The sequence below is a fragment of the Scylla paramamosain genome, chromosome 27 (assembly GCF_035594125.1).
Source record: "Scylla paramamosain isolate STU-SP2022 chromosome 27, ASM3559412v1, whole genome shotgun sequence".
NCBI lineage: Eukaryota > Metazoa > Arthropoda > Malacostraca > Decapoda > Portunidae > Scylla > Scylla paramamosain.
In genome coordinates this window covers 5,507,658-5,525,154 of record NC_087177.1, presented here as the reverse complement: position 1 = coordinate 5,525,154, position 17,497 = coordinate 5,507,658, and the positions used below count along the sequence as shown (strand labels likewise).

The 17,497-nt window shown below is 41.5% G+C and overlaps 1 long non-coding RNA gene across 1 annotated transcript; it reads left to right on the top strand.

The window, feature by feature from the left end:
• Positions 1 to 8,510: 8,510 nt before the first annotated feature.
• On the top strand, positions 8,511 to 15,872 carry LOC135114459 (uncharacterized). Its single transcript, XR_010275511.1, has 3 exons — positions 8,511 to 12,210; positions 12,537 to 12,641; positions 15,567 to 15,872. It is a non-coding gene; the product is annotated as an uncharacterized LOC135114459 (long non-coding RNA).
• Positions 15,873 to 17,497: the final 1,625 nt, after the last annotated feature.

Genomic DNA, 17,497 nt, shown 5'->3' with positions numbered 1-17,497 from the left:
ACCTGTAACGCTAAATTTGTGATACACTAATTTTTAAGTCCGACACCTTCTATATGCATGAACATATTCCTTCTGCTCCTCTCGCAAACTACTGTTGCTGTATCAATAGTACTATGTGATATTTTGATGGCTTCTCACTTTTAGCGCCAAATTTGTGATAGACTTGTCATAAAGCGATAGACTTGTCATGTTCCTTCTGCTCCTCTCGTAAACTACTGCTGCTGTATCAATAGTACTATGTGATATTTGGATGGCTTCTCACTTTTAGCGGTAAATTTGCGATAGACTTGTCATAAAGCGATAGACTTGTCATGTTCCTTCTGCTCCTCTCGTAAACTACTGCTGCTGTATCAATAGTATTATGTGATATTTGGATAGTTTCTCACTTTAAACGCTAAATTTGCGATAGACTTGTCATGAAGCGGGTCTTTATTTTACTTCTCGACAGGAGATTACGGCAAGGATTTGTTAATCAAGTAAAAAGAGAGGTCTGTATTGTACAAATCTTGCAACACTTTACTTTTCCCTCATACTTAACTCATACATTCCTAAACTTTTAGGTATATAAAGAACGTATGTGTGTCCATGAAGAAACACACACACATACACACACACTTGAAGCAATCTACCCGCCCCAACACTTCGTAAATCACCTCATCAATAACATTCACCCTCACAGTCAGCCAGACGTTCACCTCATCCTTGCGTGCACTTAATGCTCCGACGGATAAATAAAAATATCAGAAAAGAAAGCTCACGCGAAATTACGAGTCATTCACAAGACGACGCAAGGTTTTCTATCTCTAATCTTTTTTCACTTCTCTCTCTCTCTCTCTCTCTCTCTGTATGTATGTGTGTATGTGCGTGTGTGCGTGTATGTGTGTGTGTGTGTGTGTGTGTGTGTGGCAAGTGCAAGCTCAAGCAGACTTTTGGCATTTTCCCAGGAAGATGACGGCAACTCCCACTTAAAGCTGGTGATTTATTATTCCCCTAAGTGCACGCAGCGAGGGGAGGCAAGGCGACAATCGGAGGGGCGCTCGACCCCGAGTTGTCAAGACCTGCAGATCCTTGCTTGATAGGGTGGCGTAGCGAGACACTGAACAAGTACTAATCCCTTCTACATCACTGGAGGAAAGCAGGCTAATGATCGCCGAGGACTCAAGGCATTAGGGGTAAGAAAAGTGTTTTATTATACTGTTTCTCGGTGGTAATGTTGACAATTGTAAGCTTTTGATGTGCTGCCGCGCTGAGGAAACGATTAGGAGGAAGGGTCACTTCTCTCATTCATCTCCCAGGCCATTATTATTACGCTTGTGTGCGTCGAGCGGACCTGAGACGCTGAGAGGGAGGGGCAGTGGTGTGGTGGGTGTCTGAGGTTCATTTGTTCCTGACTTGACCATGTGTGTGTGTGTGTGTGTGTGTGTGCAAAACATGAACTGTGTAGGTACTGAATCTTCTGAACCTGTGATATGCTCAACAAGAATACAGCATTTAAGGAACGTTTGGAAAATCATTGATGTTGCGAAGATCGATGAAAGACCTCCAGACACGCACTGCCCACCCCCTCTCCCACTCCAACACCCTCCTCCTTTAACCTGCCGCCATGCGTAACGACCACGACACACACACACACACACACACACACACATACACTCTCTCTCTCTCTCTCTCTCTCTCTCTCTCTCTCTCTCTCTCTCTCTCTCTCTCTCTCGCAAACACACACACACACACACACACACACACACACACGCAGAATGTTGTGGGTATTACGAACCACAGTCGACGAGTGGGAGGGGTGGCGATCTGTCAGCCCTCTGCATAAAGGAAAGACCGTGCCTTCGCCAGCCCTCCCCATCCCCTCCCCCCTTCGGTAAACAGAGAATCACATGGGTTTTGTCGAAAGGAACTGAAATACAGAACGATGCATTCTTGTGGGCGGAAGAGATAAGCTCATCATCTCCTCCAAACATGATTTACAGCTTGGAGAGAGGGTGGTGTGGAGACGAACCAGAGTTGCCTCGCGTGTAACATTTACTCGTGTTCTCTACTTGATCCCGCGGAGAGTGAATGAAGAGGTGATGTAGTGGTAGTGAAAATGAACGCTGATAAATGGGAAATCTAGCCGCTAGGAATGCCTCCCCTTGCCAGGGTGGTGATTCAGCAGAAGTCTTTCACTGTGCTACACTTTACCTCTTGCCTACGCGTATATCTCATGCATTTTCAAGGCTTTAATCCTCCCTCCATCGGTTTAACAACACAGCAAACAAACGACAAAGAATTTATCGTTACCCGCATGCTAGTGGTGATAATCAAGGCGCAGTGAAAGACTTGTTTGTTAGGTGTTGTGCTGGCGTATAACAGCGAGTTAATCGATGCTACGAGTGGTGAATGAATTTGTCCAACAAATTCAAAACCAGTGAATCGCTTAGGAGGCGGCAGATGGTGGGAGGTGATTATATAGCCTTGGCAGTGGTGGTGGTGACGCATCTTCCCTCCATTCAGGGATAAGTATAGAGGGGAGGGGAAGGACTGCGAGGAAGGATGAGAGGGAAGGGCAAGGAAAAGGAAACGGGTATTTGAAGTGAAAAGAGAAGAGAGGAGGAGTGCGAAATGAAGGGGTGGAGAGAAAGGGAACGGCGAGGAAAAAGGGAACGAGGATTACAAGCAAAGACGAGGAGGATAAGGAATGAAAAGTAGAGAAAGGAGAAAGAAAAAGGAATGGGGATTAAAAACGAGAAGAAAGAGTGGGACATGAATGAATGAAAGGGGAAGAGAGAAAGTGAATGGCGATTAGAAACGAAGACGAGAAGAGTGAAAAAAGAAGGAATAGAGGAATATGTCAGATCTGGTAGCAGGGAAAGAGAGGAGGCAGATTTAAATTTGAAGCGAAGAGGAGGAGAATGAGGAATGAAAAGGAATGTGGATGGCTTAGAAATATTAAGTCTTCCATACAAGTCATGAAGGACCTCCATACCTAAGAACCACACCATCTTCAACACATTTATGTCAACACTAACGTAACCTAACGTAACCCAACATAACCTAATACTAATCAATTTGTGCGCGTCTTTCATCCTCCCTTCTCCGTCCCTCCCAACATGACTCCATCCTCTGCCACTTCCCCCTTTCCCTTCCCTTCCCTTCTCACCTCTTTGTCCCTCGCTGCCACCACTATGCATCTTCATCTGTCACTCCATAATTTCCAAGTTCTCTCACACGCGTTTCCATAGACACCACCATCGCCAACAAGACCACCACCACCGCTGCTCCTCCCCTCTCATACCCTATATTTTCACCCTTACGACCATCACCATTTCACGTCAACACCATTCATTTTTACCGCCGGCAGCGCACAAGCACCAGCCACTACACAACGCAATGCCACCTCCACCGCTGCCACCACCATCACCACCGCCACCACCACCAGCGCCATAAGTGTCACTACAGTATTGGCAGCTCTCTTTATCTAGACTCCATGTGCTCAGTCACTTGCAAAAATATCACATACACATTACTGTCTTCAAGCGATGCCTCTCTCTCTCTCTCTCTCTCTCTCTCTCTCTCTCTCTCTCTCTCTCTCTCTCTCTCTCTCTCTCTCTCTCTCTCTCGCTCTCTCACGATTTCTTCCTCGCATCTCCTCACTCACAGTTGGAGAAAGGTCAAAGAAAATCATAAATTCCCTCCGGACCATCGCACTCGCATCGCCCTCTGCCAGCGCCAGCCTTCCGCAGCTCCCTCACAGATCCTGCGCCACACCGCTTCGCCGTCACGCCGTCACCGTCACAGCAGCTACGTAATATTAACATCCTCTCTCGGTTCTCTGAGATTAACGCGATGTCACTACAGATTTCAGGCTTCTGTGTGTTCATCTCAAGTATATTACATCCGACTACGTACATACCAAGATTCCTCCATGAAAATTGTACAGAAAATGATTCCCAGAACCTAATTTTATGTAACTTAATGAATTATGTGGGGAGATATTTCAGGGAGAATCTTGTGTGTGGAATGTTCGTGGCTGGAGAGGAGGAATTCGACTAGGAGACTTGTGGTATACGGTTTTCAATGAGTGTAGCACCAACACACGCAGAATTATATAACATTTTACAGGAATCCAGACTGCAGTGAGACTGGCGTGTGGAGGGAAAACATTTTTCGCTAAGAACGCACTGAGATGCTACTTTATCAGTGTAATAAAGAAGTAGGAAATATACATAAATTTTGATACCACCCACATTTACGGGTCTCCTCAAAATCGATGGGGATGCCAACAGATAATCGGGAAGACAACAAATATGAAAAGAGGATTAGCTTACTGATATCGAAGCCGCAAGCAGAACACATGTGGACAGCAACGAGATGAGGTTTTCCTTAAAGTATGAACAGAACACAAGTATAGCATAGATTGGTCTGCAGTACGTAATAAAAAAGAAGCACAAGCAAATTATCTGAAGACCGCCTCGAGGGAAACTGATAACCATGGTCACCGGTAAGGTCATTACGAGCATGTAACCTTAATGCATTTAGGTGAGAACACTTGCAGTAAAGAGATTAAATGCACATCTTACTTTATACCGGTAATGTCGGAGACAACTTACTGATCGTAAATGACAGTTAGATAATGGCATGAAATAGAGATTAGGACTTAATTCGTCATTTTCTCTTTTTAATTACGTGTCATCATGTGTCTTCTAGTTGTCTGCTACTAACATTCGACAGCAAACAACTAACATTCGAGTAGCAGACAACTAGAAGACACATGATGACACGTAATTAAAAAGAGAAAATGACGAATTAAGTCCTAATACAAAGAATTAACAAGACACTCATAAGTAAGAAAATACAATATATCTCATTACAAAAGTCGGAATGAACTCACACAGATTATGGTACGCTATGAAATAAGAATGAACAGAACAAAGCCAACATTTTATCTTAATACAAAGACTTTTGTCATACTTCTAGAATATATATATATATATATATATATATATATATATATATATATATATATATATATATATATATATATATATATATATATATATATATATATATATATATATTAAGATTCAGTGTATTAATTTCTAAATGTAAAGGTCAAGGAGTAATTATAAGTGACAGGCAGAAAGGTTATGCAAGAAGTAAAACAAAGATAATCTGTGACACACTTAGAAGTCAGGAATATAAAAGAATATAAAAAAGCAACAAAATAAGTATATCCCAATAAAAAGCGTAAGGAGAGAGAAGTAATCATAGGTAGGTAGACAGTTATATATGAAGTAAGATTGAGGAAAATATGTAAGGAATTAGCATAGGAGAATAAACACAGGCATATTAAATTAATTAGGATAGTAAATGGGGAATAAAAATAGACACGGAGAAAAGAAGACAGTGAAGACAGTTGATTGAGTTAGCAAACACTAGTGAGAGCGTGATGAAAGCCTTTTATGAATACTTTATACCAATGCACAAGAAAAAAAAAAAAGGAAAAAAGGAAAACGGTAAAACTGTAAATAAAGCAATTGGATATGAGATGGATTAGCTTAAGTAATTCTTATAACCTATGAGTTTCAAGATAAATTAAGCCTGTAATTTGCGAATGGCATACTCTTCCTTGTAAATTTTCCTTATGAAACTTATGAAAAATTAACACAAGAATTATTTCTCATATGCAAAATACTTGTAACATGACTTAACATAACGCAACACAACACAACATTCTGTATCACTAGGACATTTTGCAGGAAGAATGTCCGTGAACCACCACTGACAGGAAAAAGACAGACGGAGGATTTGCAACATTTCAACTCAATAGAAATGTAGAAGATAACTCAAGTGAAGAGAAAATGTCACAATATCACCAAGAATTGCAAGGTTAATGCACAAACCCCTACCTGTGACCTCCATTTTCCGTCAATTAATGATGCTTACGAGTTTACCAATTAAGCCCAGATAGGGTGGTTAATTAGATTCCGCTAAAATGTGCTAGGTATTACATGATAACTTAACAAGCTATGAATGTTCAGAAAAGTGGTTGATATAGTTTGAGGTGAGGAAGTGCAATATACTGCATTAGATGAGTGGAGGAACTCCAATAACTCTGCCTTTAAATATGACTATTCTAAGTTTGTCAAATGACGAGATATTACAGTGCAAGTAATATTATGTACTTGTGAATGTTTAGTACAGTGGCAGAAGTACATTAATATCAGAGGGTGTACTGTTCGAAGCAAGGAACGTCAATAATTTAATCCAAAAGAACGTCATTATGGGCAAATCAAATTGTATAAAGGGGTTTAAGATTGCAAGTTCCAACATACGATCTTTCACTGTAACCGAATTATGAAACAAAGGTTACATTGTACTATGACATTAAACAACTGACAACGCATTTAAAAAGAACGTGTTTTCCTGGTGCAGTGCGGTTCTAATCAGGCTGTTAAGAACAAAAAAATAAAGAAAAAATAAAAAAAAATAAATAAAATAAATAAATAAATAAAATAAAAATAAACATATGGCCATGCTTCTAGGATATATCATACAGATTTGGATTTGCTGTTATGGAAGGGACATAGATTCATTACAATAAGTATACAGAAGGATTGAGAGACTCACCCTTGAACTTAGAAACGTGAAGAAGCAGATGCAAGAATATAGTGTTATTTTCATCTTCTACAAAGGCGAGAAATGCTGAATAGCTTTACCGACGTATTCAAATGGAGTAAAATGACTTTAACCCTTCTCCACTAATGAATCCTCCCCATAATCAGCAGTTTATTTTTGTACTAAGATCTCAAATGGTTCAATAACGAGAGAAAAAAAATCCTAGTCTTTATTTCTTTGTGTTAATTAAGTATTTTAAGGTGATCTCAAAGTTAATAAATATCAACCACAGCAGTCAAGGGGATAATGTTGATAGTATAATTAGTCATGGTTATCGTCACCATCATTTACACAACTTCCACTATCTACGTAAGTCTGCTGCCCATCCATTCCAGGCCACCCCAACAAAGATTTATCTCTCCCCATCTAGCTCCCTGCCCAACCTTCCACCTTTTACCATTCTAGGTTGCCATTTTAACCAAGACTTACGGTTCAAGACTAGTAACAGTAAATTCAAGTTAAGTCAATTTAGATTCGTGAAAGGGATAGACAGAAATGTGTTCACTAATAGGGTGGTGGATGACTATAAGGAGTAAGGTGGTAAATGCGAACATGGTAAGGTAGAAATCATAGGAAAAGTGGATAGATTTGTGTATAATAGTAGTATGAAGATAGCACTGGATTTAGAGAACCTGCAGTTTGTTTGTTTGTTTTGGAGACATTCGGTTGTCTTTATACATTTCTAAATCCTTGTTCTTCAGTAAATTTTGCAGTGAATTATATGAAAATGAATTAATGGACAGGGCTGTTGGAATAGTGATATATAACCCATAATGTTCGCTAGATTTCTTTGGTTACATTAATGATGAACCTGACAGATGAGTATAAGATAAGGTTCATAAATAAAGCAAGCCTGGTTCCCTCAGCGATATTTATAAATGTGACTAGAAAATCACAGATAAGGCTTATGAATAGAGCAATGCAGGTTCCTCAAGAAGTATCATAGGTTGAGAGATGCGTATATGTAATAGATAAGGTTAACAGAGAGAGCAAGCCAGGGTCCCAAAGCCATAGTACTGCATAAAGCTAATGGATACATAGATAAGGTAAATAGATAAAGGAAGAAAGGTTCATACAGCGACCGTCAACTGTATAAATAGAGATCACAGATAGATAAACATTAGATAAGCCAAATTTGTCCGGCTGCATTTTCAACAACGGAATCCTTCAGCAACAGAAGTACTTTTTGCTTGACTAACTGGAGTCATATTTTCCTCGTTACTTTTGATTTATTGTCATATAAATTACTGGTGTTTTATTTCCCGTCATGTTGGTAGTATTTTTTAATTGCTGTCTTATGTGAGGCGTTTGTTGCCTTCACTTCCCCTCCATTAATTGTTTTCCTGGAGGAGGCTGACATTAAGAAACGGATCCCATCTGAAGCGCACACACACAAGAAAACTCAGCGCTCAAATTACAAGGACGCTTGTATATATTTGCCACTCATGCTTAAGAATCTGTTACTAATTTTTCCTGCGTATAAAGGAAATTCGGCAAGGTTTAAAATAGAAGCAACGGTCATTCCACACAATCTGAGTAGAGGAGTTCTCAAGGGGTTGGCCAGTCCATTAAGTGTTACGCATATTGATTTTTACTCTCTTTCTTTTAAAATTTATTCATTCAGCTTCCCTGCTCCCGGTAGTTTGCGATATTCAGCATGACTCAGCACCTTCACCTCGACGACCGGCCGTTGTCAAGATGGATAGCTGACCAGATCACCGATATAAGTTGGAAAGAGAAATCTCGGGTCGCAAATTGCCTCATTTATTCTGGCGTAACGGCGGCAAGACTTTGAGGAATTATATAAACAAAAAAGTTTCGATTATGAATCATTGCTTGAAACTCTTACGAAAATGTATCCTCTTGACTGAGTGTGTGTGGGCGAGGGAGGTGGTGGTGGTGGTGGTGGTTGTGGTGGTGGTGGTGATGGTGTTGGTGGTAGTGGTAGTGGTGGTGGTGGTGGTGGTGGCGGTGGCGGTGGCGTGGTGATGGTAGTGGAAGCGGTGGGTGGGGCAGGGGTGGCCTAGGTGGCTGATAATGAGGGCAGGGTGGATGGTGGAGCTGGTGGATGGTGGAGGCAGGTACGTGGGTGGTGGTGGTAATAGAAGAACCACCCTCATTTTAGAGTGAAAGACGTTGATACATTAAATTCAATTATAGCAATTTTTCTTCCATTTCAGGTAGGAAATTACTTAAATTTCACGTTCTAGTTCATAGCAATACCAAACTAAAAATTATACGTATTATTAAGACCAATTCTTGTTAAGTTTTACTACGGGAAGGAAATATTTGTGACATTTTTCTACCAATAATGGCATTGAACTTTGTTCAGCACGAAATAAAAGTGGCAGACAGGAATTGCTCCTTAAAGTGCAGGGTTCTCGGGACGTCGGTATACAGCCTTAGGTGTCCCGTCACAAGGATCCTAAATCCGTGCTGCAAGTACACTGCCTCAGGCCGGCTGCTTCTTCATTGATCCATCTTTATATGGTCAAAATAAAATTTACCTCGATAGTATAATCACCGATATTTCTCAGCCGGTCTGGCTGAGTTCTCCAATATATAACAACAACTCAGAGCCACAGGCTTCACAGTGGTGCAGCAGTCCTGCAGGCTCTATCTCTCTCTCTCTCCCTCTCTCTCCTCACGCTGACGCTAAGTATGACGAGTGGAGGATAGCAACACATAAATACTGTTGCTTAACCTTATCTTGATTTTTATTCCAGTCTTAAATAAAAGGGAAGAATTTTTAAAGTGTTGCAGAGCACTTCTCTCCTCTTCAGAGCGGGGAGGGCGATGGAGGAGGCACGCTACAGGAGCATGGGCGTGTGGCTGGTGCTGGGCATGGGTTTGTTGGCCGGCTGCATGACGCTCGCCGAGTCCACGTCACTCCCAAATAGTAAACTCTGAATTGCATTGTTTCCAAAAGTACCGGGCAATGCTGCATGGTGTAAACTTGTAAAGGATTAGAAGAGTCAGCATTTCTCCATAATGGTCATAGCCTGAGATATCAAAAACATGCAAGTATACTCATAACGACCCAGATTCACTCTGATGTGCGGAACGGTGAATCATGTCTTAATCAGTTCTATTTAGTGGCCGCCACCCAGTGTATCACGGGCAGCAATGGGACAGCGGTGCATGATGCCTGTCTTCCCGTAGCGGCAGCCGGGCGGGCGGTAGCCGCTGTCTTGACGAGTCTGGGTGTGCGCCAAGTGGTTGTCCTCTCCCCCACTCACCCCCGCCGCCGCCGCTACCTCCATCCTCATATCGGCCCGCCAAGCAGCTCTCGCGCCACAGGTCAGGAACAGCCAGACCCTGTTATTCCGTCCCGTAGTGTGCATCGCCATATGTTTCCATGGCTCCTGATCGCCGTGCAAACAGTCTATGTTGCGGTCACTGTTGCACCTCACTTCCATTACCTCAGCCTGCAATCACCAGTATACAATGCACACATACACCAACTCTCACCCCCTTTTCCCACCACATGACTGTCCTCTATATCAAGATCTTGTTCTGCATTCTTTTTTTTATGGCGGCCAAGACCTTCCTTCAGACTCAGTATATCCACATTTTTCAGACACATCAACACCTCCATTGATGTTGCCAACACCATTTTACCGCCATTGTCTCACCAATCAGTACACTTAGTATATTAAGCCTCACTACAAGGCGTGTGCTTAAATCTTCACCCGGCATTACCGCCACACGCCACAAACACACTCCGATGCTACATGTCACTGATAATCTAGCAAAATAAATAATTTTTCTCTAAACAAAAGAATGACAGTAAAGAAGCGTAAGCTTAAGTACTCCTATATACAGCAGTAGCGAGAGTTCCCTTTCTTCTCTACGCCATGCGGGCAGAGGACAGAATGGAGGAGGTGGTGCGGTCGCTGTGTGAGGGAGGTATCCAGGTCAGCGTGTCTGCCCTGCCGTCCTCCATCGTCGGTTCCTCCGCCACCCCGCCAGTCGTATCGCATCGGGGAGGTGCCAGCGCACACCCAAGCCGTCCTCCCACGGTAGCCTCCCCCAAAGGAGGTACGTGTAAACAATGTCCCTTTTCCATTTTGGCACCGATCGCCGCGCCTCCCACCAGTCAGGAGAGAACGAGGGGCCATTTTTACCATCGTCTTCACACTTTGTGCTACACATTCCTCTTCGAAAACCTGGATGAGCAACAAACAAATAAATACGCAGTCAGATAAATTAGTGTTTATATTGAATATGAATTACACATTTTGAATATTACAGCACCTTCTCACTGAATAATTCACAAAAAACTGAGTATGCTGATATATTGTTTGAGTTGACTTGTAAAGTATTAATATCGGCCGAATGGATAATAGAGTGGTGAGTAATTAATACCTAGTCTGACATGAACACAAACCTCAACAAAGCTCCGCCGGCAGGAGCGTTCTCAGCGACCCGACCCCCCGCCAAGGAGGAGGGGAAGACTCAGATTCCAGCCAGAGACGGAGTGGGCGAGACGGCGAGCAATGATACAAAGACTTCGAGGGACGAGGCAGCCAGGATCCTGGAGGATTTCTTGCTGGACACGCGGGGCGCGGTCAGCACAACCTCCAGCGTGCTGGTGGCAGGGGAGGCGAGCTGGGTGAACCAGGTGGCAGTCTGGGTGCGTAAGTGTACCAAAGTGTACCGTGGGTTGAGGTGAACCAAGTGCGGCGAGCAAAGCTTGAACTTGTTTGTAAATTTTCTAGCCATCGGATCGTGACTAGGGTTTTAGGCAGGAGTGTGCTTGGCTGGAAATAGCGTCTTATCAGGGGCTCAGCTGGAGTTTGCTGGCCACCTCCTTGGCAGCCTAACGCTGGGCTTGGCTTGACTTCTTTACTGATGACTCACTCAAATCTCTTTCAGCTCCCTGAGTTATCTGACTCGCATCCTACGCTGATAAAATTCTTCTGCATTACAGTAAATGATATAAAGGAAGTGATAATCACGAAAAGGAGGAGGAGGAGGCGGCGGCGGCGGCGGTGGAGGAGGAGGAGGAAGAGAATGAGGAGGAGAAAGATAAAGACGATGAGGATGGTAACACTGATGGTGATAATGAAGGCAATGACAAGTAATGGTTTTCTTGTCCCTTTTTCAGATAAACCAGAAAACATTACTGAGACAGGTGAGGCCTTTTATTATGTCATATTTTGTTGTGAGCACAATGAGCATCCCATCTATTTTTTGTCTACTTTGAAAATCTAACATTGCCCACTAACCTAAAGCTGAACACGAGAGTAACTTCCTCCAGTCGATATGAATGCGATGTTTTAAAAGTATATACATAAATATTTTACCCAACAGGACCAAATTTTGGTGCTTTACCCCACACACGGTCGAATAGAGAAGCACTCCTTGGTGCCTCACATACGCCTGGCAGCCAAAGTGATCATACTGGAGCGAAATGAATTCCAGCCTGGTGAAGGAAGTGTTGGTGGCGGCGGTGCAGAGCGTGACAATACGTCGCTGTCTTCCTGCTTATTCTTCATTGAGCAGGCGACATTAGTGAGCGGCGGCGTCTACACCTTGAGGGTGTGTTCTACGTGACGCGGCCTTAACGTTTTGTGAGAAAAAGCCTCATATTAACATACAAAGCTTTCATACATTTTGTCTCATAATTTACACAAAATATATTTTTGCTGGTAATTTCACAACAGAGCACTTACTTGCGCGATCAAACCATGACTTCCGTTTTGTAATATATATTTTGAACTAACAAAGCTATGCATATATACATTTTTTGTTCTGAAGTTGATTACAGCATATTAACGGTGTCATGATGCGTTTCAACATCTTAGCTTGGCACTGTCTCATTGTTTGCACACCGGCTCAAGATACTGATCAACCTCGTTTCACAGACGGCTGGATGCTGGCTCAGAGACCACACGCTGCTCCTTCGTCAGCCTTTGGTTCCGGAAATTCGGAGCTTGCGTGGCGCTCCGGTAGCCGTCGTCATCATCAAGGTAGGTTGGCTGACGCTTCCTTAAGCTTGCATCCTTGAGTGTGGCGAGGCGTCCACATGCTGTCTGCGTGAATGATGGCGGGAAATGCAGGCTGGTGGGAATTGTACTGGGCGATGTAATATGGCCTCTGAGAGCAAGACTATCAGGGACATATGTTAACATGGATATCACAAGCTCCGGTCTGGCGGAGGATATCTGAATTTCATAATAAACGTGAAACAATGAGCGTCCCAGCCGACAGCCTGCACCAGCCGGCGTGAGTTATGACAGGTGTGCGGATCTGAGTGTACAGTGACGGAAGGATGCGTCGGTTCTTTTCTACCTGTATCACTCTTTAATCTTTGCTTTCAACTTTTAAAAATTTGGTATAACAAGATAATTAATTATTTGCTAAGGTTGATTTTAGGAGCTATATTGCTGTTCCTGCATCAGAGTTTACTTTCGTTTAACTGCCTGCGCTCCTCGATACACTTCCCTAAATAACTATTTTTTTTCCCTCAATCTCTGATATCTTACATTTTCAAACATTCATTTTAATTTTTTCTCCACGCTTCCATTTCTTTTTCACCAACATCAACAACAAAGTCAACAAAGTCTCAAATGAAGTCATATGTGTGAAACTTTTATTCATGTCTCATTGCCTTGTGTCACCACTTAAACCTATTTGATCATAATGAAATTTGAAACGCTGACATATGTACTCAAGTAATTCTCAACCTATATCTTAAACTTTAGCGAAGTACAATTTAAATTATTCATTCTGGCATACAGTTACTTAATATATAATATTTACTTGCAAGTTTTCGCAATATTTTTTCACCATATTATGCGGCTTACCTCAGATGTGGAATAAGTTACTATTCTCCTGAAGTTGGAGACATTCTCCTTCCCTACGTACATGACTGAATATCTGTGAATTTTTTATTTTTTTATCGTAGGCAATATTCAAGTATGTGGCTACCTGCTGTCCATGTGGATCTTAGCGGACTGCGTTTGCTTAATATTTAAGACTTCAATTTGCTCAGGATGCGCTTAATCATGGTGGACGACACGCTGACTGCGACTATTACCACAACAGACGTTGCTTGTTCTCATGATGGCCCGAAGCACACAATCCCTGAATCCCTCACTAATGGGTCATATAGAATAGATTGCAAGGCAGCGTTGGGGTTTCTGACGAGATAGTGTTTATTCCCATAACATTCATAGGTTGTACTCTACATATTTCAAAGTTTTCTCTTGATCATGGTAATCAAAACACAGTAACCCATATGTAAATCCATGGTCTGTGTGTGTGTGTGTGTGTGTGTGTGCGCGCTAGGTAGTGTGCCACTATTACTATCACTTCCTTTCGTAATTATACACGTCACCCCAACTATTTCTGTTATTACTTATAAGCATCCATCATTCCATCATCACCCTCCTTCATCAATGATCAGAGCTCCCTCCCATCACTATCATTTTTAACTATTACCATCCATCATTCCATTACTATCCACCCCTGTACATCAAAGCTCACATCCTGACGCCCCTTTCCCCCCATTACCATTCATGAGATGCATCACCTATCATCACGCATCAGCCTCCCTCATACCAACCATTCCCCATCATTAATAACCAGTTCTTCCCCACCTCAGATCCTTATTACCTTCCATATCCCCTCATCACTACCCATCACCAGTCATCATTCTTGGCATCACCCATGACACTCCACCAGTGATCACTGTTCTTAATTTGATCTAATATAACTTAACACTATCACCAGCAGCACTTCCCTTGTCATCACCATTAGTCACAGCATCACCTTCCCTTCAACCACCACCATAACGTGAATTTTCTATCACTAATCTTTATGTCCTTGTTGTCTTTTTTTTTTTTTTTTGTTCTTTCTGTTGCCTTTACCCAGTGTCCCTCTTATAATAAATAAATTATATATATATATATATATATATATATATATATATATATATATATATATATATATATATATATATATATATATATATATATATATATATATATATATATATATATATATATATATATATATAATCACCCACTCACCACTTCCCACCCTCACCAGCATCTGCCCCCATCGCCATTTCAGTCCGATCATGCCTCACAATCCCACGCAAATCAAGCAGCCCTGTAAAAACCTGCAGCATTCGCGTCAACGAAGCCCTGTGTCCGCTGATACGGTTTATGAATTTCCATTTTTATCAAATCATCAATATTTACTGAGGCAGCTAGCCAGCTTCAGGCGTGTACGACTTGTTGGTTTACTGTTGTAACTAACTTCTCATTTCGTATCATCGATACCTCTGTTTGTGAATAGAAATTTTAACTTTAACCATCTTCTCGTTTCGTGCCATTGATTTATTTGTACGTGAGGAAATCTTAATGATATGTGTATTAACTAGATTTTAATAATGTAGTCGTATTAAAGTTATGCGAGGTATCTGATAAAATGATACATATGGAAAAAAATCAATGGTATGCATGTTATCAAGATGATCTCATTTGTACATATTAAAGAAACTCATGTTTAGCTTAAGACGCAGTATATTATTATATACTCAGTAACTAATAATCAACATGTTTTTTTTCTAATGATATGCTTGTATGTAGGACCTTGAGTGTCCCGTTCAAGTCTTTGGATGTCTTGTTTGTTACTAAACAATCCACCCTCTGAAGAAACTTATCAGGTAGAAAATCACATCTTACACTCTCAAACTTGTACATAATAATGCTTGTTCTTTACACACTGAATATGGAAGGGAAACATTTACTTCATAATCCAAAGAAGTTTATCAGGTATAAATAAAATCGCAGTGCTTATTCACAAACTCATACTTTTTTTTTTTTTCGGACTCTGCATGAAAGGAAACATTTACTTCATAAAGTAAATCTTCGCATCCACCTCAGAATTTCTTCGAGGCAATACGCGTGGGGCCCCGCAGAGCCTACCTGGTTGGCTATCTTGGGAAACTAATCAACGCTCTGGCGGAAACCCTAGACTTTCATTACAACATCCTCGAGGGCACCAGCTTTGGCGTCAAGTCCTCCAACGGCTCATACGACGGCGTCATTGGTCACATCGAACGGGAGGTGAGTGAATAGCAGGTAGCGGAGGCCTCAGGTGCCAACCATCAGAGCGACAGGGTACAATATTCTGAGACACTTTTGCACCGCACCTCAACTAAAAGGCTTTAATTGAAATTGCACTTTTAAGGTTTTTTTTTTCTTTTTAATATATTCAAGTAACAGAATAACAAGATTTTTATACTATTAACAGGAACGAATGCTAGATGGGAAACCATTTAATCATCTTTGTGGCTTTCGAAAATAGTCGTGTTGAGAGAGCAAAGCGTTTCTGAATACGGGACAAGAGCGCGCCGTGTCTACCTGCTCATGCTGATCATTCATTAAAATGCGATGCGATGAAACTGTGATCGACAAGCATGACAGGCCAAACACTTCTTTCCTACCGATTTTCTTCTTGCTCTTACGTTTCGAACTCCTTTTTCTTTTTTTCTTTCTTTTATCTATTTATGGTCCCTTATTTTTACTTTTCTTTTAACTCATAATTTCCTTTTCCCTTTTAACTTAATTTTTAGGTTCGTTTTCCTTTCTATTTTTCCCTTCTTTTATTTTTAGTTCCATCTGCACTGCTCTTGCGTTTTCCTTTCATACTTATCTTCTCTCTCTCTCTCTCTCTCTCTCTCTCTCTCTCTCTCTCTCTCTCTCTCTCTCTCTCTCTCTCTCTCCTCTTTAATTTTTCTCACTCCTTTTCTCTTTTTTTTTATCTTTATATATTCTTCCCATCTTCTCTTTTACTTTTGTTTCGCAAGCTTCTTTTTTATTTCCTCTTTCTGTTTACACTTCTCTCCCTCTTTATCCTCCCCACTACTTCAGGTACTCACACAAATATCGACGCATAAATCACTGAAGAAACAATATCCAAGGTACAATAATGTTCAAAGGAATTAATCTAAATAATTCACAATAATCTACAAAATATATATCACTGTTATTCATGATTCTTAAGGAAGGAAGAACACTATTCTGTAACGGTTTACACGACACACATAAAACACACTGCACCTGCTGTTCTGACTTAAGGCACCAGACAAGGAAGAGGGTGTGGAGGGACAGAGTGCGTTGGGTATACTGGTGCCTAGCGATCTGCGGAACTCTCCATTGACTCTCCTTTCTCTTGCATTTTTAATATAATACTTTAAAAACGAACGGCTAATGACGTGCACAGATCAATCCAAGCAAACGGTAAACATTTACGATGTAAGTGATGCACAACAACACAGTTAATGACTGGAATTTTCTATTTTCATTAGTTAAATTCTATTTGAAGCCAACAAACCTCCAGAAAAGTTCTTCCCGGGCCCATTATACTCGTACAACAAATCCACACAGCGGCAAGCGAGCCAGAGAAGCAACACCCTGTGATACAAAGAGCTCATGCCACAAGAACAAAATTTATCAGAGGAACTTGATTTACTTTTTTCAAGAAAACTTGATCCAGGTAGCCAATTTCAGAACTTTTAGACTCAAGCCTTCAAAACTTATGGAAACATGAATGCGGAGTTCGGTAAGGAAGTGAGGCGCGGAGTTAGGCGATGAGCGGCTGCACACCTGGACTTGTGCCAGACTTGAACCTTCCTCACGTTGGCAGGAAAGTCAGTGCTCTATCCTGCAGAAGGAGAGTGCCTTGCCGGAAGAAGGATAGTGCCTCTAAGGCTCAAGAGGGAAACATCCTAATGAAGCACCATCTAAGTCACTCAAGTTTTCACACTGTAAATTTCAGGAAGTCTACTCTCTCTCTCTCTCTCTCTCTCAAA